This window comes from Ranitomeya imitator, chromosome 5, assembly GCF_032444005.1.
Source record: "Ranitomeya imitator isolate aRanImi1 chromosome 5, aRanImi1.pri, whole genome shotgun sequence".
In the NCBI taxonomy this organism is placed as follows: Eukaryota; Metazoa; Chordata; class Amphibia; order Anura; family Dendrobatidae; genus Ranitomeya; species Ranitomeya imitator.
In genome coordinates, this window is record NC_091286.1 from 714,569,279 (window position 1) to 714,595,178 (window position 25,900).

At 47.0% G+C, this 25,900-nt stretch overlaps 1 protein-coding gene across 4 annotated transcripts in view; it reads left to right on the top strand.

Moving 5' to 3' along the window:
* Positions 1-25,900, top strand: part of TRMT12 (tRNA methyltransferase 12 homolog) — a 137,093-nt gene that overhangs the window by 106,532 nt on the left and 4,661 nt on the right. Inside the window, exon 1 of one of the 4 annotated variants that reach the window (XR_011312562.1) lies at positions 24,355-25,803. The exons of the other annotated variants lie outside the window; for them this stretch is intronic. The gene's annotated coding sequence lies outside the window, so the exon portion shown is untranslated. Of the gene's footprint in view, positions 1-24,354; positions 25,804-25,900 lie in introns of those variants that run through there. 4 annotated transcript variants of the gene reach the window in all.

A 25,900-nucleotide genomic window follows, 5' to 3' on the forward strand; every position in this document is an offset into this window, starting at 1 on the left:
AACCAACGTTTCGGCCAAAGTTGGCCTTTATCAAGGCGATAATCTATAGAAGTATAATAGTAAGAAAATAAGAATGAATGCATACATCAAAAAATGAACAAATACATCAAATAACTATAGATTTGCTGGTCAAAAACCAAATCAAAAGTGAAAAAATGCATATTCATCTAATAACTAAACCAAATTCCATAAACTGTGCCTAAATGCGTCTATACAGTCATGGCCAAAAGTATTGACACCCCTGTATTGGATCCCAGTGTTTCTGACATTGTTTTCTCGTGACATATTGTACTTCATGACAATGGTAAAAATTCTTTGATAGTACCTGCGATTATTTGTGAAAAAAACGGAAATTTGTCAAAAATTTTGAAAATTTCGCAATTTTCCAACTTTGAATTTTTATGCAATTAAATCACAGAGATATGTCACACAAAATACTTAATAAGTAACATTTCCCACATGTCTACTTTACATCAGCACAATTTTGGAACCAAAATTTTTTTTTGTTAGGGAGTTATAAGGGTTAAAAGTTGACCAGCAATTTCTCATTTTTACAACACCATTTTTTTTAGGGACCACATCTCATTAGAAGTCATTTTTAGGGGTCTATATGATAGAAAAAACCCAAGTGTGGCACCATTCTAAAACCTGCACCCCTCAGGGTGCTCAAAACCACATTCAAGAAGTTTATTAACCCTTCAGGTGTTTCACAGAAATTTTTGGAATGTTTAAATAAAAATGAACATTTAACTTTTTTTCACAAAAAAATGTAATTCAGCTCCAATTTGTTTTATTTTACCAAGGTTAACAGGAGAAAATGGACCCCAAAAGTTGCACAATTTGTCCTGAGTACGCCGATACCCCATATGTGGGGGTAAACCACTGTTTGGGCGGATGGCAGAGCTCGGAAGCGAAGGAGCGCCATTTGACTTTTCAATGCAAAATTGACTGGAATTGAGATGGGACGCCATGTTTCGTTTGGAGAGCCACTGATGTGCCTAAACATTGAAACCCCCCACAAGTGACACCATTTTGGAAAGTAGACCCCCCTAAGGAACTTAGCTAGAGGTGTGGTGAGCACTTTGACTCACCAAGTGCTTCACAGAAGTTTATAATGCAGAACCGTAAAATAAAAAAATCATATTTTTCAAAAAAATTATCTTTTCGCCCCCAATTTTTTTTTATTTTCCCAAGGGTAAGAGAAGAAATTGGACCCCAAAAGTTGTACAATTTGTCCTGAGTACGCTGATACCACATATGTGGGGGTAAACCACGGTTTGGCCGCATGGGAGAGCTCGGAAGGGAAGGAGCGCCGTTTGACTTTTCAATGCAAAATTGACAGGAATTGAGATGGGACGCCATGTTGCATTTGGAGAGCCACTGATGTGCCTAAACATTGAAACCCCCCACAAGTGACACCATTTTGGAAAGTAGACCCCCTAAGGAACTTATCTAGATGTGTGGTGAGCACTTTGACCCTCCAAGGGCTTCACAGAAGTTTATAATGCAGAGCCGTGAAAATAAAAATAAAATTTTTCCCCCCAAAATTTTTTAGCCCACAGTTTTGTATTTTCCCAAGGGTAACAGGAGAAATTGGACCCCAAAAGTTATTGTCCAATTTGTCCTGAGTACGCTGATACCCCATATGTTGGGGTAAACCCCTGTTTGGGCGCACGGGAGAGCTCGAAAGGGAAGGAGCACTGTTTAACTTTTTCAACGCAGAATTGGCTGGAATTGAGATCGGACGCCATGTCGCGTTTGGAGAGCCCCTGATGTGCCTAAACAGTGCAAACCCCCAATTATAACTGAAACCCTAATCCAAACACACCCCTAACCCTAATCCCAACGGTAACCCTAACCACACACCTAACCCTGACACACACCTAACCCTAATCCCAACCCTATTCCCAACTGTAAATGTAATCTAAACCCTAACTGTAACTTTAGCCCTAACCCTAACTTTAGCCCCAACCCTAACCCTAGCCCTAACCCTAATGGGAAAATGGAAATAAATACATTTTTTTTAATTTTTCCCTAACTAAGGGGGTGATGAAGGGGGGTTTGATTTACTTTTATAGCGGGTTTTTAGCGGATTTTTATGATTGGCAGCCGTCACACACTGAAAGACGCTTTTTATTGCAAAAAAATATTTTTTGCGTTACCACATTTTGAGAGCTATAATTTTTCCATATTTGAGTCCACAGAGTCATGTGAGGTCTTGTTTTTGCGGGATGAGTTGACGTTTTTATTGGTAACATTTTCGGGCACGTGACATTTTTTGATCACTTTTTATTCCGATTTTTGTGAGGCAGAATGACCAAAAACCAGCTATTCATGAATTTCTTTTGGGGGAGGCGTTTTGTTGTGAATTCTGTTGTCGAACTCCCTCCTGTGGTCGTGAATGGTACTTCGGCGAGTTCTGTCCATGGACTCCCTCTGGTGGCTGTGAGTGAAGCTGCTTCTGAGGTTCCTTACACAGGTGACGTGGTTTATCCTTTGGTTGGCTGCTCTATTTAACTCCATTCAGATCGTTACTCCATGCCAGCTGTCAATGTTCCTGCATTGGTTCAGTTCGCTCCTGGATCTTTCTGGTGACCTGTCTTCTCCTGCAGAAGCTAAGTTCCTGATAGTTATTATTTGTTCATTGTTGCCTTGTCCAGCTGGTTTTCATGATTTTGTCTTGCTAGCTGGAAGCTCTGGGATGCAGAGTGGCATCTCCGCACCGTTAGTCGGTGCGGAGGTCTTTTTGCACACTCTGCGTGGTCTTTGTAGCTTTTTGTGCTGACCGCAAAGATACCTTTCCTATCCTCTGGCTGTTTAGTAAGTCTGGCCTCCCTTTGCTGAAACCTGTTTCATTTCTGCGTTTGTGACTTTCATCTTTACTCACAGTCAATATATGTGGGGGGCTGCCTTTTCCTTTGGGGAATTTCTCTGAGGCAAGGTAGGCTTTATTTTCTATCTCTAGGGCTAGTTAGCTCTTAGGCTGTGAAGAGGCGTCTAGGGAGTGTCAGGAACGCTCCACGGCTATTTCTAGTTGTTGTGATAGGATTAGGGCCTGCGGTCAGCAGAGCTCCCACATCCCAGAGCTTGTCCTGTGTGAGTTTAACTATCAGGTCGTGCCGGGTGCTCCTAACCACCAGGTCATAACAGCGTTTATACCGTTCCGCGTTTGGTAAAATTGATGAAGCAGTTTTATTCTTCGGGTCAGTACGATTATAGCGATACCTCATTTATAGAAATCTTCAGAATTGGAATGGCACGCAGTCCAGCTAGCAAGAGACTGTATTAATCTATATATGGATTAAATACTGCGCATCAGCAAATTGGTGAGTGCCGCTGTCTTTTTATTCTTTTTATGGGATTTCATACCTCATTTATATAATTTTTTTATGTTTTGACGCTTTTATACGATAACTTTTTATAGAAAAAAATAATAATTTTTGCATCGCTTTATTCTGAGGACTATAACTTTTTTTATTTTTTCGCTGATGATGCTGTATGGCAGCTCGTTTTTTGCAGGACAAGATGACTTGTAATGGAACTAGAGAGAGTACAAAGGAGGGCAACAAAATTAATAAAGGGGATGGGAGAACTACAATACCCAGATAGATTAGCGAAATTAGGATTATTTAGTCTAGAAAAAAGACGACTGAGGGGCGATCTAATAACCATGTATAAGTATATAAGGGGACAATACAAATATCTCGCTGAGGATCTGTTTATACCAAGGAAGGTGACGGGCACAAGGGGGCATTCTTTGCGTCTGGGGGAGAGAAGGTTTTTCCACCAACATAGAAGAGGATTCTTTACTGTTAGGGCAGTGAGAATCTGGAATTGCTTGCCTGAGGAGGTGGTGATGGCAAACTCAGTGGAAGGGTTCAAGAGAGGCCTGGATGTCTTCCTGGAGCAGAACAATATTGTATCATACAATTATTAGGTTCTGTAGAAGGACGTAGATCTGGGGATTTATTATGATGGAATAAAAGCTGAACTGGATGGACAAATGTCTTTTTTCGGCTTTACTAACTATGTTACTATGTTACTTTTTCAGCGGTACCATGGTTATTTATATCCGTCTTTTTGATAGCGTGTTATTCCACGTTTTGATTGGCAGTATGAGAATAAAGCGTTGTTTTTTGCCTCTTTTTTTATTTTTTATGGTGTTCACTGAAGGAGTTAACTATTGATATAGTTTTATAGGTGGGGTCGTTACGGACGCGGCGATACTAAATATGTGTACTTCTATTGTTTTTTTTTTATTTAAAGAAATGTATTTAGAGGAACAATATTTATTTTTTTGGGGGGAATTTTTAAAAAACATTTTTTACACATTGGAATATTTTTTTTTTACTCTATGACATTGCCCCAGGGGGGCATCATGTTATAGTGTAAGATCGCTGATCTGACACTTTGCTGTGCACTGTGTGTGTCAGATCAGCGAACTGACGTGCACTTTTCTTATGCTTCCCGGCGCCTGCTCTGAGCAGGCGCAGTGAAGCCACCTCCCTGCAGGACCCAGATGCCGTGGCCATCTTGGATCCGGGCCTGCAAGGAGGAGGAGGAGGTAAGAGACCCTCGCAGCAACGCGATCACATCGCGTTGCTGCGGGGGTCTCAGGGATGCCTGCAGGGAGCCCCTCTCCCTGCGCGATGCTTCCCTATACCGCCGGCACACCGCGATCATGTTTGATCATGGTGTCCCGGGGGTTAATGTCCCGGGAGCTGTCCGTGACCGCTCCTGGCACATAGTGCTGGATGTCAGCTGTGATAGGCAGCTAACACCCGGATGCGATCGGCCGTGCTCCCCCTGTGAGCGCGGCTGATCGCTCTGGACGTACTATTCCGTCCTTGGGAATTAAGGCCCACCCCACATGGATGGAATAGTACGTCCAATGTCAGAAAGGGGTTAAACGGGTCCAAAGCTAACCCAAAACAGTAGCGTAATTCCCTTCAGAAGACAGGGTACGTTTTAGAACAGGAAGAACGAAACTAGTATTTTATGTATTTTACTTCGTTAAAATTAATGCAGTGTTTATAAAAAGATGTTACAATATGAGACAATTGAAAATATGTACAAGGTAATTATAAAAATAACCTGGATTAAAGAAGAAAGGTAAAACTCACATGCTTTCAGATCACGTCAGGCAAAACCATGCTGGCAGGCAGACCCCAAATGTCCCAGTGCATCAGGAGGTCTGGGTAGGAACAGCCCCTCCAGGTAAGATTCAGACTTAACCCAGCCTTCAGTCTTCAGTCTAAGTGTAGAGATTTTTAAACCCCAGCCTTGAGACCTCACAAAAGGGCTGGTTAATGATATTCACTGAGGTCAGAGAACTTTACGTTCTCAGACCCTGGAGACAAAGAGATTCCTGACTGAGAAGGGAGGGACCACAGGTGGCTCTGCAGGATTGGTCAACTGCAGTTTAAAGCCACACCCTGCTCACACACAAGCTTCAGGTTACCCAGTTTCTGCCATAGGGCTGGCTTGTTGTATTCGGGGGGGGGGGGAGAGGGGGTTTTTACAGTTGCCATTTGCTAACAGAACTATGGCCAGAAGTTCAAAAATCCCTCAGCTAAACACAGATTGAAGGGGGGTCAACGCCCACCCTATGGTGCTAACAGGCAGAGAAACTAAAACTTATATTATACATTTTCCTCACACCTCCCCTTTTGGTCTGCACCTCAGTAGGTTCACCCTGCCAGGACAGTCCATCTGCATTGCCATGCTCCCTGCCCGTTTTGTGTTCAGTGGTGAAGTCAAACTGTTGAAGGGCAAGGCTCCAGCGTAGCAACCTGCCGTTTGTTCCACACATGGCGTTTAGCCAGCGCAGAGGGTTGTGGTCTGTCACCACATTGAAGGTGCGACCGTACAGGTAGGGCTGCAAGCACTGCAGGGCCCAGACAATGGCCAGGCACTCCTTCTCGATAGTGGAGTAGGCCACTTCCCTCGGCAAAAGTTTCTGGCTCAGATACAACACGGGGTGCTCTTGGTCCCCCGACTCAAACTGGCTGAGCACAGCACCGAGGCCAAACTTGCTGGCGTCAGTCTGTACCAAGAACGGTCGACTGCTGTCGACTGCTTTCAACACCGAGGCGTTGCACAGTGCTGTTTTCAACGCCTGGAAGGCCCCCTCACAGCCATCTATCCAGTTGACAATGTGTGGTAGCTTCTTCCTGGTGAGGTCCGTCAAATGTTTTGCTAGGCTACTATAGTGCTGTACGAAGCGCCTATAGTACCCTGCAGTGCCCAGGAAGGACATCACCTATTTCTTGGTCCTGGGGGTGGGCCAGTTCACGATCGCTCCCACTTTCTCAGGCTCTGGCTTTAGTGTGCCCCCGCCTACCCGGTGCCCCAGGTAGTGGACCTCACTCATGCCCATCTGGCACTTTCCCGGCTTGATAGTCAGTCCCGCTCGGTGAATTTGCATGAGCACCTCCTCGAGATGCTGCAGTTGTACCTCCCAGGAGGAACTGAAGATGGCAATGTCATCCAAGTACGCCACATCGTACATCTCCAGTCCCTGAAGCAGGAGATTGACCGTCCGCTAGAAAGTGGCAGGGGCATTCTTCATGCCGAAGGGCATGACCGTGGACTCGTACAGTCCAAAGGATGTGATAAAGGCGGATTTCTCCTGCGCCTCGGGGCTCAGGGGAATCTGCCAGTATCCTCGACTCAGATCCATTATTGTCAGGTAATCTGCGCCAGCTAACCTCTCAAGCAGCTCCACCTCCAAGGAAGGTGACGGGCACAAGGGGGCATTCTTTGCGTCTGGAGGAGAGAAGGTTTTTCCACCAACATAGAAGAGGATTCTTTACTGTTAGGGCAGTGAGAATCTGGAATTGCTTGCCTGAGGAGGTGGTGATGGCGAACTCAGTCGAGGGGTTCAAGAGAGGCCTGGATGTCTTCCTGGAGCAGAACAATATTGTATCATACAATTATTAGGTTCTGTAGAAGGACGTAGATCTGGGTATTTATTATGATGGAATATAGGCTGAACTGGATGGACAAATGTCTTTTTTCGGCCTTACTAACTATGTTACTATGTTACTATGTTACTATGATGTGCAGCATTGGGTGCGCGTCAGAGGCTGTAAGGGCATTGAGCCCCCTGTAGTCCACACAGAACCAGGTGGTCCGATCTGTTGTGAGTTCTGTTTTTGGGCTCCCTCTGGTGGTTACTGATGGTACTGGGTGACTTGTCTTTCCTGGGTTTCTGGGTTCCACCTGTTCCATCAGCATATGGGAGTTTCCTATTTAACCTGGCTTTGCTGGCATTTCCTCGCCGGTTATCAATGTATCCAGTGTGTCTTGTTACCTCTGCTCCCTGCTCCTAGAACCTTCTGGTCAAGCTAAGTTTGGATTTTCCTGTTTTGGTGTTTTGCTTTATTTGGTTTTTAGTCCAGCCTGCAGATATGTGATTCTTGCTGCTGGTTGCTCTAGTGGGCTGAAATTGCTCCTCATGTACCATGAGTTGGCACATGAGTTCAAGTAATTTCAGGATGGTTTTTTGAAGGGTTTTTCGCTGACCGCGCAGTTCACTTTTGTATCCTCTGCTATCTAGCTTTAGCGGGCCTCATTTTGCTGAAACTGTTTTCATACTGCGTATGTGCTTTCCTCTCATTTCACCGTCATTATATGTGGGGGGGCTGCTATTTCTGTGGGGGATTTCTCTGGAGGCAAGAGAGGTCTGTGTTTCTTCTAATAGGGGAAGTTAGATCTTCGGCTGGAGCGAGACGTCTAGGATCATCGTAGGCACGTTCCCCGGCTACTTTTATTTGTGTGTTAGGTTCAGGGTCGCGGTCAGCTCAGGTTGCATCGCCCTAGAGCTTGTTTGTATCTATGCTTGTCCTTTAGTGATCCCCTGCCATTGGGATCATGACAGTATAACCGGCCCACAAAGTGTTAATTGTATTGGCTGAAGTAGGAGGATAAGTAGTCTGAGGAAGTTTTTTTTTTTTTTTTTTTTTTTTCTTTCTCTTTCCCTCAGAGTTTGCTGCCTAGCCTTATTGCAGCCTGGCTACTTCCTCCTCCTCTTAATCTTTGAATGGCTCTGATCCCAGCTGTTTATCATGGACGTCCAGAGTTTGGCTTCCAGCCTGAATAATCTTGCCACTAAGGTTCAAAGTATACAGGATTTTGTTGTACATGCTCCTATGTCTGAACCTAGAATTCCTGTCCCAGAGTTTTTTTCTGGAGATAGATCTCGTTTTCTGAATTTTAGGAACAATTGCAAGTTGTTTCTTTCTTTGAAATCTCGCTCCTCTGGAGACCCTGCTCAGCAAGTCAAGATAATTATATCTTTCCTGCGGGGTGACCCTCAGGATTGGGCATTTGCATTGGCACCAGGGGACCCTGCGTTGCTTAATGCGGATGCGTTTTTTCTGGCATTGGGTTTGCTCTATGAGGAACCTAACCAAGAGATTCAGGCTGAAAAAGCTTTGTTGGCCCTCTCTCAGGGGCAAGATGAAGCAGAAATTTATTGTCAAAAATTTCGGAAGTGGTCGGTACTTACTCAGTGGAATGAGTGCGCTCTGGCTGCAAAGTTCAGAGATGGCCTTTCTGAGGCCATTAAAGATGTTATGGTGGGGTTCCCTGCGCCTGCTGGTCTGAATGAGTCTATGACTATGGCTGTTCAGATTGATCGGCGTTTACGGGAGCGCAAACCTGTGCATCATTTGGCGGTGTCGTCTGAACCGTCACCTGAGATAATGCAATGTGATAGAATTCAGTCCAGAAGTGAACGGCAAAAGTATAGGCGGAAAAAAGGGTTGTGCTTTTATTGTGGTGATTCAGCTCATGTTATATCAGCATGCTCTAAACGCACAAAAAAGGTTGATAAGTCTGTTGCCATTAGTACTTTACAGTCTAAGTTCATTCTGTCTGTGACTCTGATTTGTTCATTATCATCCATTTCCGTCGATGCCTATGTGGATTCAGGCGCTGCCCTGAGTCTTATGGATTGGTCATTTGCCAATCGCTGTGGGTTTAGTCTGGAGCCTCTGGAAGTCCCTATTCCTTTGAAGGGAATTGACTCTACACCTTTGGCTATGAATAAACCTCAGTACTGGACACAAGTGACCATGCGTATGACTCCCGTTCATCAGGAGGTGATTCGCTTCCTGGTACTGTATAATTTGCATGATGTTCTAGTACTTGGTCTGCCATGGTTACAAACTCATAATCCAGTCCTTGACTGGAAATCAATGTCTGTGTTAAGCTGGGGTTGTCAGGGGGTTCATGATGATGCACCTCCGATTTCTATCGCTTCATCTACTCCTTCTGAGATTCCTGTGTTTTTGTCTGACTATCGGGATGTTTTTGAGGAGCCTAAGCTCAGTTCGCTTCCTCCTCACAGGGATTGCGATTGTGCTATAAATTTAATTCCAGGCAGTAAATTTCCTAAAGGTCGTTTGTTCAATCTGTCAGTGCCAGAGCATACTGCTATGCGGGATTATGTTAAGGAGTCCTTGGAAAAGGGACATATCCGTCCATCTTTGTCCCCTTTGGGAGCAGGTTTTTTTTTCGTGGCCAAAAAAGATGGTTCCTTGAGGCCTTGTATAGATTATCGTCTTTTGAATAAGATTACCGTAAAATATCAGTATCCTTTGCCATTGTTGACTGATTTGTTTGCTCGCATTAAGGGGGCTAAATGGTTCACTAAGATTGATCTTCGGGGTGCGTATAATCTTATACGAATAAAGCAAGGTGATGAGTGGAAAACCGCATTTAATACACCTGAGGGCCATTTTGAGTATTTGGTAATGCCTTTTGGACTTTCTAATGCTCCTTCAGTCTTCCAGTCCTTTATGCACGATATTTTCCGTGAATATCTGGATAAATTTATGATTGTGTATTTGGATGATATTTTGGTTTTTTCTGATGACTGGGAGTCTCATGTTCAGCAGGTCAGGAAGGTGTTTCAGGTCCTGCGGGCCAATTCCTTGTTTGTAAAAGGCTCAAAGTGTCTCTTTGGAGTCCAGAAGATTTCTTTCTTGGGGTATATTTTTTCCCCTTCTACTATTGAGATGGATCCCGTCAAGGTTCAGGCTATTTGTGACTGGACGCAGCCTACATCTCTTAAGAGTCTACAGAAGTTCTTGGGCTTTGCTAATTTCTATCGTCATTTTATAACTAATTTTTCTAGTGTTGTTAAGCCTTTGATGGATTTGACTAAGAAGGGTGCTGATGTTGCTAATTGGTCTCCTGCGGCTGTGGAGGCCTTTCAGGAACTTAAGCGCCGGTTTTCTTCTGCTCCTGTGTTGCGTCAGCCAGATGTTTCGCTCCCTTTTCAGGTTGAGGTTGATGCTTCTGAGATTGGAGCAGGGGCGGTTTTGTCACAGAGAAGCTCCGATGGCTCAGTGATGAAGCCATGCGCGTTTTTTTCTAGAAAGTTTTCGCCGGCTGAGCGGAATTATGATGTTGGTAATCGGGAACTTTTGGCCATGAAGTGGGCATTTGAGGAGTGGCGTCATTGGCTAGAGGGTGCTAGACATCGTGTGGTGGTCTTGACTGATCACAAAAATTTGATTTACCTTGAGTCTGCTAGGCGTCTGAATCCTAGACAGGCTCGTTGGTCACTGTTTTTCTCTCGTTTCAATTTTGTGGTTTCATACCTGCCAGGTTCAAAGAATGTGAAGGCGGATGCTCTTTCTAGGAGTTTTGTGCCTGACTCCCTTGGAAATTCTGAGCCCTCTGGTATCCTTAGGGATGGGGTGATTTTGTCTGCTGTCTCCCCAGACTTGCGACGTGCTTTGCAGGAGTTTCAGGCGGCTAAACCTGATCGTTGTCCGCCTGAGAGACTGTTTGTTCCGGATAATTGGACCAGTAGAGTCATCTCCGAGGTCCATTCTTCTGCGTTGGCAGGTCATCCTGGAATATTTGGTACTAGAGACTTGGTGGCCAGGTCTTTTTGGTGGCCTTCCTTGTCGAGGGATGTGCGTTCTTTTGTGCAGTCTTGTGAGGTTTGTGCTCGGGCTAAGCCTTGCTGTTCTCGGGCCAGTGGATTGTTGTCACCTTTGCCTATCCCGAAGAGGCCTTGGACGCACATTTCCATGGACTTTATTTCGGATCTCCCTGTCTCTCAAAAAATGTCCGTCATCTGGGTTGTGTGTAATCGCTTTTCTAAAATGGTTCATCTGGTACCCTTGCCTAAGTTGCCTTCCTCCTCTGAGTTGGTCCCTCTGTTTTTTCAGAATGTGGTTCGTTTGCATGGGATTCCTGAGAACATCGTTTCTGACAGGGGATCCCAGTTTGTGTCTAGATTTTGGCGGACGTTCTGTGCTAAGATGGGCATTGATTTGTCCTTTTCTTCTGCATTCCATCCTCAGACGAATGGCTAGACTGAACGAACTAATCAGACCTTGGAAACTTATTTAAGGTGTTTTGTTTCTGCTGATCAGGATGACTGGGTTACCTTTTTGCCGCTGGCCGAGTTTGCCCTTAATAATCGGGCTAGTTCTGCTACCTTGGTTTCTCCTTTCTTTTGTAATTCGGGGTTTCATCCTCGTTTTTCCTCTGGTCAGGTGGAACCTTCTGATTGTCCTGGAGTGGACATGGTGGTGGATAGGTTGCATCGGATTTGGAGTCATGTGGTGGACAATTTGAAGTTGTCCCAGGAGAAGGCTCAGCAGTTTGCTAATCGCCGTCGCCGCGTGGGTCCTCGACTTCTTGTTGGTGACTTGGTGTGGTTGTCTTCTCGTTTTGTTCCTATGAAGGTCTCTTCTCCTAAGTTCAAGCCTCGGTTCATCGGTCCCTATAGGATCTTGGAAATTCTTAACCCTGTGTCGTTTCGTTTGGATCTCCCGGCATCGTTTGCTATTCATAATGTGTTTCATCGGTCGTTGTTGCGGAAGTATGAGGTACCTGTTGTTCCTTCTCTTGAGCCTCCTGCTCCAGTGCTGGTGGAGGGAGAATTGGAGTATGTTGTGGAGAAGATCTTGGATTCTCGTGTTTCCAGACGGAAACTCCAGTATTTGGTCAAGTGGAAGGGTTATGGTCAGGAGGATAATTCTTGGGTGGTTGCCTCGGATGTTCATGCTGATGATTTGGTTCGCGCTTTTCATAGGGCTCATCCTGGTCGCCCTGGTGGTTCTCGTGAGGGTTCGGTGACCCCTCCTCAAGGGGGGGGTACTGTTGTGAGTTCTGTTTTTGGGCTCCCTCTGGTGGTTACTGATGGTACTGGGTGACTTGTCTTTCCTGGGTTTCTGGGTTCCACCTGTTCCATCAGCATATGGGAGTTTCCTATTTAACCTGGCTTTGCTGGCATTTCCTCGCCGGTTATCAATGTATCCAGTGTGTCTTGTTACCTCTGCTCCCTGCTCCTAGAACCTTCTGGTCAAGCTAAGTTTGGATTTTCCTGTTTTGGTGTTTTGCTTTATTTGGTTTTTAGTCCAGCCTGCAGATATGTGATTCTTGCTGCTGGTTGCTCTAGTGGGCTGAAATTGCTCCTCATGTACCATGAGTTGGCACATGAGTTCAAGTAATTTCAGGATGGTTTTTTGAAGGGTTTTTCGCTGACCGCGCAGTTCACTTTTGTATCCTCTGCTATCTAGCTTTAGCGGGCCTCATTTTGCTGAAACTGTTTTCATACTGCGTATGTGCTTTCCTCTCATTTCACCGTCATTATATGTGGGGGGCTGCTATTTCTGTGGGGGATTTCTCTGGAGGCAAGAGAGGTCTGTGTTTCTTCTAATAGGGGAAGTTAGATCTTCGGCTGGAGCGAGACGTCTAGGATCATCGTAGGCACGTTCCCCGGCTACTTTTATTTGTGTGTTAGGTTCAGGGTCGCGGTCAGCTCAGGTTCCATCGCCCTAGAGCTTGTTTGTATCTGTGCTTGTCCTTTAGTGATCCCCTGCCATTGGGATCATGACACCGATCCTTCTTTGGCACGAGAACTACAGGTGAGGCCCACACACTCTTTGACCGTCGAATCACCCCCAGCAGTAACATCTCATCGATCTCCTGGCGCATAACCTGCTGCACCTGCTCGGAGATTCGATAGGGTGTTCGCCGTAGTGGGGCATGATTCCCGGTGTCCACCTCATCGACTGCTAACTCAGTCCTTCCAGGTCGGTTGGAGAAAACGGCCCGAAAGCGTTCCAGCTTGGTCCGCAACTGCGACCACTGGGGTTCGGTTAGTGAGGCGCTTACCTCCACGTCCTCAATGGACCCACCGGCCTTTGCTTGGGCCATCATGTTCAGGAGGGTGTCTTCCTCCCCGTCTTCGGGCAAGCTGTAGACCGGTAGGATGAAAGGTTCACGTTCGTGATGAGCTTTCATCATCTTGACATGAAAGGCCTTTCACCTACCCCGAGCGTGGTCAAGAGTGACCACGTAAGTGACCGGGTTGAGCTGTTGGTGGACGACGTACGGGCCCTTTTAGGCTGCCTGAAGATTATCCGTTGGCACGGTTACCAGCACCCACACCTTTTGACCCACATGGTAGGTCCGCTCCCGGGCGTTCTGGTTGTACCAGTGCTTCTGGTCAGCCTGAGCCTGCGTCATGTTGTCATGCACCAACTGCGTCAAGGTCTGCATCTTGTCACGGAAACGCATGACATACTCCACTATGGACACTTCAGAAGGGTTCGGCTCCTCTTCCCAGGATTCTCTTACCAACCCAAGGGGTCCCCGGACTCGCCTGCCGTACAGAAGCTCGAAGGGGGAGAACCCCGTCGAGGCCTGCGGAACCTTTCGGTAAGCGAATAGCAGGTGTGGGAGGTACCGCTCCCAGTCGCGCCCTTGAGTCTCAACCAGCATGCGTAGCATCTGTTTGAGGGTACCATTGAAGCGTTCACACAAGCCATTGGTCTGTGGGTGATACGCACTCGATACCAGGTGCTTCACCTGCATTCTCTTACAGAGAGCCTCCATTAGGTGAGACATGAATTGGGTCCCTTGATCAGTAAGCATCTCCCTGGGAAATCCTACATGTGAAAAGATGGCCAACAGGGCATCCGCCACCTTACAGTAAGGATGTATTGCTTTTGAGAGCTTCTGGGACGGCCAGCGGGCCCACAATGTCCAACGTGATCCTCTGGAAAGGCTCCTCTATCGCTGGCAAAGGGATCTGGGGAGCCTTAACCGCTTCGCGACCTTTGACGCCACGTAGGCGTCATGAGTCTGTGCCAATCCGACCTGTGACGCCTATGTGGCGTCATGGAAAGATCGCGTCCTTGCAGATCGGGTGAACGGGTTAACTCCAATTTCACCCGATCTGCAGGGACAGGGGGAATGGTACTTCAGCCCAGCGGGGGGTGGCTTCACCCCCCCCCCGTGGCTACGATCGCTCTGATTGGCAGTTTCACTTTCAACAGCCAATCAGAGCGATTTGTAATATTTCACCTAAAAAACTGGTGAAATATTACAATCCAGCCTTGGCCGATGCTGCAATATCATCGGCCATGGCTGGAAACACTGATGTACCCCACCGCCACCGATCTCCTCCCCGGTCCTCTGTCCGGTGCTCCGCTCCCCTCCGTTGTCCTGTCTGCTCCCCCGTGCTCCGATGCCACCACCCCATCCTCCAATCCACCCCCCATGCTCAGATCTCCCCCCCCCCCCCTCATACTTACCGGGCCTCCCGGTGTCCGTCCGTCTTCTCCATGGGCGCCGCCATCTTCCAAAATGGCGGGCGCAGTTCCAGGTAGGTTATATCACAGTGATCAAAATATATCACAGTGATCAAAATAAAAAAATAGTAAATAACTCCCCCCCCCTTTATCACCCCCATAGGTAGGGACAATAGTAAAAAAAATATTTTTTTTTTCTTTTTCCTCTAGGGTTAGGGTGAGAACTAGGGTTAGGGTTAGGGTATGTGCACACGGTGCGGATTTGGCCGCAGATCCGCAGCGGATTGGCCGCGGATCCGCAGCGGATTGGCCGCTGTGAATTCGTAGCAGTTTTCCATCAGATTTACAGTACCATGTAAACCTATGGAAAACCAAATCCGCTGTGCCCATGGTGCGGAAAATTTCGTGCTGAAACGCTGCGTTGTATTTTCCGCAGCATGCCAATTTTGTGCGGATTCCGCAGCGTTTTACACCTGTTCCTCAATAGGAATCCGCAGGTGAAATCCGCACAAAAAAACACTGGAAATCCGCTGTAAATCCGCAGGTAAAACGCAGTGCCTTTTACCTGCGTATTTTTCAAAAATCGTGCGGAAAAATCTCACACGAATCCGCCACATGGGCACATAGCCTTAGGGTTAGGGTTGGAATTAGGGCTAGGGTTGGAAATAGGGTTAAGATTAGGCTTGTGGTTAGGGTTATGGTTAGGGGTGTGTTGGGGTTAGGGTTGAGATTAGGGGTGTGTTGAGGTTAGGGTTGTGATTAGGGTTATGGCTACAGTTGGGATTAGGGTTAGGGGTGTGTTGGGGTTAGTGTTGAAGTTAAAATTGAGGAGTTTCCACTGTATAGGCACATGAGGGGTCTCCAAACGCAACATGGCGCCACCATTGATTCCAGCCACTCTTGCGTTCAAAAAGTCAAATGGTGCTCCCTCCCTTCCGAGCCCCGACGTGTGCCCAAACAGTGGTTTACCCCCACATATGGGGTACCAGCATACTCAGGACAAACTGGGCAACAACTATTGGGGTCTAATTTCTTTTGTTACCCTTGTGAAAATAAAATATTGCTTGCTAAAACATAATTTTTGAGGAAAGAAAAATGATTTTTTATTTTCACGGCTCTGCGTTATAAACTTCTGTGAAGCACTTGGGGGTTTAAAGTGGTCACCACATATCTAGATAAGTTCCTTGGGGGGTCTAGTTTCCAAAATGTGGTCACTTGTGGGGGGTTTCTACTGTTTAGGCACATCAGGGGCTCTGCAAACGCAACGTGACACCCGCAGACCATTCCATCAAAGTCTGCATTTCAAAAGTCACTACTTCCCTTCTGAGCCCCGACGTGTGCCCAAACAGTGGTTCCCCCCCACATATGGGGCATCAGCGTACTCAGGACAAACTGGACAACAACTTTTGGATCCAATTTCTCCTGTTACTCTTGTGAAAATAAAATATTGCTTGCTAAAAAATAATTTTTGAGGAAAGAAAAATGATTTTTTATTTTCACGGCTCTGCGTTATAAACTTCTATGAAGCACTTGGGGGTTTAAAGTGGTCACCGCACATCTAGATTAGTTCCATGGGAGGTCTAGTTTCCAAAATGGGGTCACATGTGGGGAGCTCCAATGTTTAGGCACACAGGGGCTCTCCAAATGCGACATGGTGTCCGCTAACGATTGGAGCTAATTTTTCATTCAAAAAGTCAAATGGCGCTCCTTCTCTTCCGAGCCTTACCATGTGCCCAAACAGTGGTTTACCCCCACATGTGAGGTATCTATGTACTCAGGAGAATTTGCCCAATAAATATTTTATCCTGTTGCCCATATGAAAATGAACAAATTGAGGCTAAAATTATTTTTTTGTGAAAAAAAAAAAGTTATTTTTCATTTTTACAGATCAATTTGTGAAGCACCTGGGGGTTCAAAGTGCTCACTATGCATCTAGATAAATTCCTTGGGGGGTCTAGTTTCCAAAATGGGGTCACATGTGGGGGAGCTCCAGTGTTTAGGCGCACAGGAGCTATCCAAACGCGACATGGTGTCCGCTAAAGATTGGAGCCAATTTTTCATTGAAAAAGTCAAAAGGCGCTCCTTCCCTTCCAAGCCCTGCCGTGCGCCCAAACAGTGGTTTACCCCCACATATGAGGTATCAGCGTACTTAAGACAAATTGTACAATAACTTTTGGGGTCCAGTTTCCCTTTTTACCTTTGGGAAAATAAAAAAAATTGTTGCTGAAATATAATTTTTGTGACTAAAAAGTTAAATGTTCATTTTTTCCTTCCATGTTGCTTCTGCTGCTGTGAAGCACCTGAAGGGTTAATAAACTTCTTGAATGTGGTTTTGAGTACCTTGAGGGGTGCAGTTTTTAGAATGGTGTCACTTTTGGGTATTTTCAGCCATATAGACCCCTCAAACTGACTTCAAATGTGAGGTGGTCCCTAAAAAAAATGGTTTTGTAAATTTCGTTGTAAAAATGAGAAATCGCTGGTCAAATTTTAACCCTTATAACTTCCTAGCAAAAAAAAAATTTTGGTTCCAAAATTGTGCTGATGTAAAGTAAACATGTGGGAAATGTTATTTATTAACTATTTTGTGTCACATATCTCTCTGGTTTAACAGAATAAAAATTCAAAATTTGAAAATTGCGAAATTTTCAAAATTTTAGCCAAATTTCCATTTTTTTCACAAACGCAAAAATTATCGACCTAAATTTACCACTAACATGAAGCCCAATATGTCATGAAAAAACAATCTCAGAACCGTTACGATCCGTTGAAGCGTTCCCGAGTTATTACCTCATAAAGGGACACTGGTCAGAATTGCAAAACACGACCAGGTCATTAAGATCAAAATAGGCTGGGTCATGAAGGGGTTAAGAGCAGGCCCCGCCTTCCCCACTCTTTGACAGGTGACACAGGAGCGGCAGTAGTTTGACACATCTGTCCCCATCTTAGGCCAATAGAAATGTTGAGACAGCCGGGCCTTAGTTTTGCTGATCCCCAAGTGTCCAGCTAGCGGGATCTCATGGGCAATTCGCAACAACTCACCCCGGAATTGCTGTGGGACGACCAGCTGTCTTTCCCTCAACCACTCCTTTTGTGATTCTCCGGGTACTGTCTCCCGGTACAACCTTCCTCGTTCCCAGAACACCTTCTCCTTATCAGTCTCGGAGAAGGGCGTCCCGGCAAGTTGTCGCAAACTCTCTAGGCTCGCATCTGTGTGCAGAGCGGCCTGAAACTCCTGGCTAGGGGAAGCCAGAAGCGACGTCAGGGTCCCTTCCCCACGGGAACCCTCTTGGACCTGGTCTGGGTCCACCTCTGGTTCAGTCACAGTAATGACTGAGGAGGGTCCGGAAGGCTGACAGTTATCTGCGTTCCGGGCACTCTGACTGCGGGTGACAGCAGCTACGTAGGCTGTCTCCCCGGGGGTTTCTACAGGCCCATCAGCCGGCGCTGCTATGGGCTCTACCTCCCATCCACCCCCAACACTCCAGGGGCAGTGCTACTTATGGGCCAGTTACCTTCCTCGGTGGCACTGGTCACTTTCATGGCGTCACCTTCCTCACGGTTCCCATGCATCTCCCCATTTCCTGTAGCACCGACACTTGCCCCTGTTAGGGGTTCCTCAGCCGTCTCACTCCGCAGAGCGACGTGGCTGGGCACGCCTGTACCTATGGACACATTAACCTTCACAGAAAAATCATTATCAGGTTCAGCTGGCACAGGTACAACATTTTCACCATCAATCCTAGGGAAAAAATGGTTATTAGATGCATCATTACAAGATAAAGCATGGTCAGGTAACACATGCGATTTCCCATCATCATCATCATCAGGGTTAACATTACCCTCATTTGCAGATTGGGGAGGGGAGTCAGGAACGTAGTATGCAACCATCCTCCCCAAATCAGTCCCCAACAAAACATCAGTGGGCAAATTATCAGACAGCCCCACTTCCTTCACCCCGCTCCTGGCACCCCAATCAATATAAACCCGGGCCATTGGCAAGGGGCATCTGATGCCCCCAATCCCAGTGACAGTTAGGGTTTTCCCCGGAATGATTTCTTCAGGGCCACCAGTTCGGGTCGGATGAGGGTTCGTTCAGCCCCGGTGTCCTTGAGGCCTGTAGCAACGTGGCCTCCCACAGTGACGTGCTGTACGTTGTCACACACCATCCCAGCCACCCCACCCACCAAAAGAACTGCTGTGTTAGGCCCTGGGGCCTTGGCTGGGGGGATCTTCTGCTTGTCTGGACAGTAGGGACTGATATGACCAGTCTGCTTGCAGAAGAAACACTGGCGAGGTTCGGTGGTAGGTCTGGTGCTGTTGGCCACGGGGACAGGACCTCTGGTGTGTTGCTGGCAGGGGTACTGGCGTTGGTTGCAGGCTTACCCCCTCTCCAGCTGGTGGTGACTGGCTTCCGCACTTCCGATCTACGGTTGGCCTCATAGCCATCGGCAATCTGCCCTGCTTTCGTCACATCTATGGGTTCTCTGTCCATCACGAACTGTCGCACCTCAGCTGGGCAAAGATGTAAGAACTGGTCTTTGATCATCAGGTCTCCCAGCTGCTCAAAGGTGGTCACTGACAGTCCTTGGATTCACTGGTTAAAGTGGGTCCTGAGTCCATGCACCACATCGTACTTTCTACGGTACACCTCGGGTGTAAGCTGGTACTTGGCTATGAGGGCCTGCTTCATGGCCTCATAGTCACCATCTTGTTCATGAGGGAGGGCAGCAAACGCCTCCAGAGCTTTGCCTCCCAATCCCTGGGGTCCGGTATCGTGCCCATTCTTGTGTAGGCAGCTGGTACTGCCTGCAGGCTTTCTCAAAGGCCCGCAGAAAAGTGTCCAAGTCCACGTCCTTTTCCATAACAGGAAAGTGATCGGGCCGGGGCTTCGGTATCTGAGTGCTGCTGGGCTCACGGCTGGACTGCGACGACCCCTGCATTTGCAGTCGGGCTAACTGCAGCTGTTATTCCCGCTCCGCTTTCCACTCGGCTCTCTCCTGGTATTGCTGGATCAGCTGCCGATGTCCATCACAGTCATCGGCGGGGAGTAGTTCCAAGACTGCCAGCAGGTGGGGGTCGAATTCGCCCTGATTGCTAATAGGGCCGGCATTCAATGGTTGGACCTCTGCTGCAGCACCATGTTCGCTTGTGCTGGCTTCTGCGGCCACTGGGCTCTGTGGCCTGGCTTGGTCTAGAGCGGCTTCCCATTGCACCAGATCTGAGACCCAGTTGGGCTTTTTTTTTGCCCGCAAAGTCAATGTGCTGTGACCTGCATAAGGCAATAAGGGTGACTCTGGTCTGCTGCTTATAAAAAATTTCTCCCAGCACAACCATGGTTGCCAAATAAAAGATAGGACAGAAAAACAAAGAAAAGGGAAGGGGATAATTACCAGTACACACAATTGTCTCAGGACTAATAAACACCGAGTTTGTTCTCCAAACTTATTTGCGCAGAGTCCTCGCAAGAACTTTGCAAGTTTTTAGTGAGAGGAATGATTGCTCAAACCAAATCTCTAATGCTCTAAGATCCCACCGCTTTGCCACCAATAGATCACGATTCACACCATGACCATCAACCCTACATCACGGATCAGGGTGACTTTAGGCCAACAGACGGCTATCACATGTGCAGGGGGGCTTATCTTAGTTATCCCTCCACTGCTACAATGTGATGAAAAAACACGCACAAGGCTATTGACCTCTTAGTTTACAGCAGGGGCTTATTTTAGGTATCCCACTGCTCTTCAATATACCACGAACTGCAGGGATTTATGTATATTCCGCTTTACAGTTCCCCTTAAAAACTTGCAGCTCTCTGGCGCCCCCCAGACTAGGTACTGCACCTAGGGTAATTAGTCGCCAGAAAGGCTGCCTGCTATGTACTGGCTATTGGGCACGCTGCAGCGAGGCAATATAAATACTCCCACTCAGGCAGGAACAATAATTATCAATGCCGCAGTCGCTACAACGACTCCCAAAGGCACAGCACACGGTATGCTGCCACCAGCTTCGATTAAATGGGTCCGAAGCTAACCCAAAACAGTAGCGTAATTCCCTTCAGAAGACAGGGTTCGTTTTAGAACAGGAAGAACGAAACTAGTATTTTACTCCCTTAAAATTAAGGCAGTGTTTATAAAAAGATGTTACAATATAAGACAATTGAAAATATGTACAAGGTAATTATAAAAATACCATGGATTAAAGAAGAAAGGTAAAACTCACATGCTTTTCAGATCATGTCAGGCAAAACCATGAGGTCTGGGTAGGAACAGCCCCTCAGGTAAGATTCAGACTCAGACTGAAGACTGAAGGCTGGGTTAAGTGTAGAGATTTTTAAACCCCAGCCTCGTGACCTCACAAAAGGGCTGGTTAATTATATTCACTGAGGTCAGAGAACTTTACTTTCTCAGACCCTGGAGACAAAGAAACTCCTGACTGAGAAGGGGGGAACCACAGGTGGCTTTGCAGGATTGGTCACCTGCAGTTTAAAGCCACATCCTGCTCACACACAAGCTTCAGGTTACCCAGTGTCTGCCTGGTTTGTGGTTTGTTGTATTCGGGGGGGGGGGGGGAGATGGGGTTTTTACAGTTGCCATTTGCTAACAGAACCATGGTCAGAAGTGCAAAAATCCTTCAGCTAAACACAGAGTGAAGGAGGGTCAACACCCACCCTATGGTACTAACAGGCAGGGAAACTAAAACTTATATTATACATTTTCCTCACACTCACCTTAAGGGATCACCCCAGCAAAGGTTGCATAGTTACATAGTTTGAAAAAAAAAACCTCGGTCCGTCAAGTTCAACCATTCTCCACCAATTGTTCATTTATCACTAAATCTATAATATAACGCTGGGAGCGTCACTCTGTCCGAAGCCTTTATAGACTGCGCAAGCGCCGACGCAGTCTGGCCCCCACAGAGTGACGCTCCCAGGAGATCGCGGTATGAGTAAACACTGAACGCACACCGCGATCTCCAACAGAGAAGCAGGGACCGCCAAGGAGGGTAAGTATCAGCTATATTCACCTGTCCCCGTTCCAGCGCTGCGTGCGGCTCTGTCTCCGTGTCCCGGTCCTCTGCCTGTGATGTTCACAGTTCAGAGGGCGCGATGACGCGCTTAATGCGCGCCGGCGCCGCCCTCTGACTGACCAGTCACAGCCAGAGGACCCGGAAGATGGCAGCGCGCAGCGGTGGAACGGGGACAGGTGAATATAGCAAGTGCTGGGGGACCTGAGCTGGCGGCGATACCGGCACCTGACCCCCACAGCGCACCGGTGTCCCCGCCTGCTCAGGCCCCCAGCACTCGGCGCCCAGCGACGATAGGTGAGTATGGTATTTTCTCTTCGCCACGACAGCACCCACTTGAGAGAGGGGATCCGCCCCTAGGAACAGGAAACCCTATGGAGAGAATAAAAGGGGCGGTCCCCCTCGCTCCCACAGTTGGTTTCCTGTTCCTACGGGAGACCTGGAGAGGAGAGGATTCCCAGCCTGGATGCCACTTGCGCGGTTTACCTGAATAGGGACGGCAAGGGCTCCAGAGCTGGAAGCAGCGTCGGGGGTCCTGTCTCAGCTTCCCCCCTCTGCTGGCAGGTACCGTGAGGCCAGGATCGGGGAGGCGCCTGGCTCACGGAGAAGCATCCAGCAGACCTGCGGGCCGGACCGCTGGGGTAATACCCTGTGACGCCAGCCTCGGGTGGCGCACAGGCAGCGTGGGGCCAGTAATTTCTCCCCCGGAAGTATTACTACAACTTCCGGGGTGATGGAGGAGGAGGACGGCGCCTGCGCGATCGCTGGATAGAAGCGCAAGCGCACACACCCGGATGTAGTGGTCACTTCCGGGTGCGGCAGGAAGAAGATGGCGGCCCCCATAACAAAAGGACGCCGGCGCTGATTCTCGGCGTCCATCATGGCATCTCCTCAAGAGACAACGTTGCCTTCTTCTGAAGTTAACGCTGTTACACCAGGAAGCCAGACTAGCAGCCGCAGATCATCCTCCAAGAGCACCAGGGAAAAAAGATCGGACCGGTCAGCTCCTCCATCTGTGCCTCCGTCTCCTCCTCTCCAGCCGGTATTATGACAGCTTCAGGGGTGAGTGTGTGTCTACCCTATTTTAAGCTGATTATACTCCCTCTTTCATCTAATTCCCTAGGTTAAAAGAACAGGGAAATCCAAACATAAGCAATGTGCCTTATGCTCTCAGCCGCTCCCGGATACCTATTTAAAAAAGTTATGCCAGTCTTGCATCGAATCCACCTTACGAGAGGAGTCTTCAGTAAGGTCGGATGATATACGTAGCATGATAAGAGAGGAGTTGCGAGCTTTTCGAAACTCGGATAAATTTCCTGGAAGTAGGAAGAAATACAGCTCTCCTATATCTGAACAGTCATCTGAGGTTGAGGATAAGGAGTCGGACAGTTCCCAAGAGGTTATATCCTCGGAGGGTGAACAGGATACATGTTTCCCTACAGAAAGCATTGACAATTTAGTCAGATCAGTACGTAACACCATGGGTATGGAAGATACTAAGACCCTTAAAACACCACAGGACGTGATGTTTGCTGGCCTGTCTGAGAAAAAGAGACCTTCCTTTCCTATTATTCCAGCAATAAAAAAGTTAGTCAAAAAAGAGTGGGAAAGTCAGGGGCAAAGAGGGTTGCCGTCTTCTTCAAAACGTCGCTATCCCTTTAATGACGAGGATTTCTCCAAATGGGTAAAAGCCCCAAAAGTAGATGCGGCAGTGGCGTCCACTTCTAAGAAATCTTTATTGCCTGTTGAAGATTCAGGATCCTTGCAAGACCCGCTCGATCGGAAAGCAGACTCCCTTTTAAAAAGAGCTTGGGAATCCTGTACAGGAGCTTTTAGACCAGCTATCTTGGCCACATGTACTGCTAGATCCATGATGGTTTGGTTGAATGATCTGGAAGAAGGCTTAAAAGGTGGCCTTTCCCGTAATAAACTCATGTCATCTATTCCCTTAATTAGAGGAGCAACTGCCTTTTTGGCAGATTCTTCGGCTGATTCCATCCGATTAGCAGCCAAATCAGCAGGTCTAACCAACGGGGCTCGCCGCGCCTTGTGGCTAAAGGGGTGGAAAGGAGATCCACAAACAAAATCCAAGTTATGTGGTCTGCCCTGCCAGGGTGAGTACCTATTTTGTACTCAATTGGATGACATTCTTACCAAAGCGGGTGAGAGGAAGAAAGGGTTCCCCAATAACACTTATCTTCCATCTTATAGGAGAGCGTTTCGAAAGCCCATGTTCAACAGAAGACGGGACTATAAAAACCAGGACCGTTGGGCTAATAAGGACTTTAAGCAGAAAGGAGCCTTCTTCGGAAAACGCCCTTTCAAACCTGAGGATAAACCCCACTAGGACAGATCTACCCGTTGGTGGTAGGTTGTCCTTCTTCTCCACACAATGGCTGGCAATAACCTCTAATTCATGGGCAACTAGCCTTATAACTACAGGCCTAAAACTAAGATTTTCTCAAGTTCCCCCGGACTCGTTTTGTTTGACTTCCTTAGGTTCACCATCACAACAAGAGGCCTTGGAACAGGAAATAATAACTCTCCTGTCCAAAGGAGTATTAGTGGAAGTCCCTTTTCATCAAAAAGGAAGGGGATTTTATTCCCCTTTATTTTTTATTTCAAAACCCGACGGATCATACAGAACAATAATTAACCTTAAGAGACTAAATGTCTTCTTAGAGAACCAAACTTTTAAAATGGAATCCATTTGGTCAACTATTAAGCTTCTGTTTCCCCATTGCTTCATGGCAGTTCTTGACCTTAAAGATGCATACTATCATCTGCCAATCTTCAGAGAGCATCAACAATATCTACGAGTGGCAGTTATGGTCAAAGGTCAGATACGGCATTATCAATACACAGCAATGCCTTTTGGACTATCAATAGCCCCTAGAGTTTTCACAAAACTGATGTCAGAGGTAATGTCATATTTGAGGTTAAAAGATACCCTCATAATACCATATTTAGATGACCTATTGATAGTCGGGAACTCTCTTTCCCAATGTCATCAACGCTTATCTGATTCAATTTCATCCTTACAGGGGTTAGGGTGGTTAGTGAATTGGGAAAAATCTAAATTGTCCCCCACAACTGAGCAAAAATTTTTAGGAATTATTCTAGACTCTACAAATCAAATGTGCTTTCTTCCCGAGTCAAAACAAATAGCAATCATAAACAAAGTACAATCAGTGATTAACCACCCCCTAATTTCCCTAAGAGAAGGTATGTCCCTTCTTGGTTCCTTCACTTCTTGTATTCCAGCTGTTCCGTGGGCCCAATTCCATAGCAGGAAATTGCAGTATACAATACTTCGTGAGGAAGAAAGGTTACATGGCCGATTAGATACTCGTATTTCCTTAACGACAGACGTGATACAATCTCTCACTTGGTGGTTAAATCCGAATCATCTTTCCAGTGGGGTCCCCTGGGTGGTTAAACCATCAAAAACTGTTTTCACTGACGCCAGTCCTAGTGGTTGGGGAGCACATTTAGAAAACCAAATAGTGCAAGGTCTGTGGTCTCTTAGAGAATCGGATGATTCTTCTAATAAAAAAGAGCTGAAGGCTGTTTGTCATGCCTTATCTGAATTTCTTCCGCAGCTACACGGAACACATACAAGAGTCTTCTCAGACAACATGACAGCGGTAGCATACATAAACCACCAAGGAGGAACAAGATCGGAAGGACTCATGTCTATAGCCAACGATATTCTAGCCATGGCAGAGGAACACCTCCTGTCCCTATCGGCGCTACATGTGAGAGGAATCGACAATTCAAGAGCAGATTTCCTCAGTCGCCACACTCTCCACCAAGGAGAGTGGGTTCTAAATCGTCGTATCTTTTGTATGATAATAAAAAAGTGGGGCACTCCCGAGATAGATCTCTTTGCGACAAGACAAAACAGGCAAGTCAAAAAATTTGCATCATTGTTCCGATCTGACAATCCAGATATCTTCGACGCCCTACAAGTACCATGGGTATTCAAGAAGGCATATGCCTTTCCCCCGCTGATACTACTTCCGACAGTGATCAGGAAGATAAGGGAGGACAGAGCAAACGTGATCCTAATTGCTCCGTTCTGGCCCAAGAGGCCATGGTTTTCCTGGCTGAGAGCCATGTCAATCTCAGACCCATGGATCCTCCCGGAGGATCGGGATCTTCTCTTCCAGGGCCCCTTCAACCACCCTCAGGTGAAGGGTCTACGGTTAACATAACATAGTAACATAGTTAGTAAGGCCGAAAAAAGACATTTGTCCATCCAGTTCAGCCTATATTCCATCATAATAAATCCCCAGATCTAC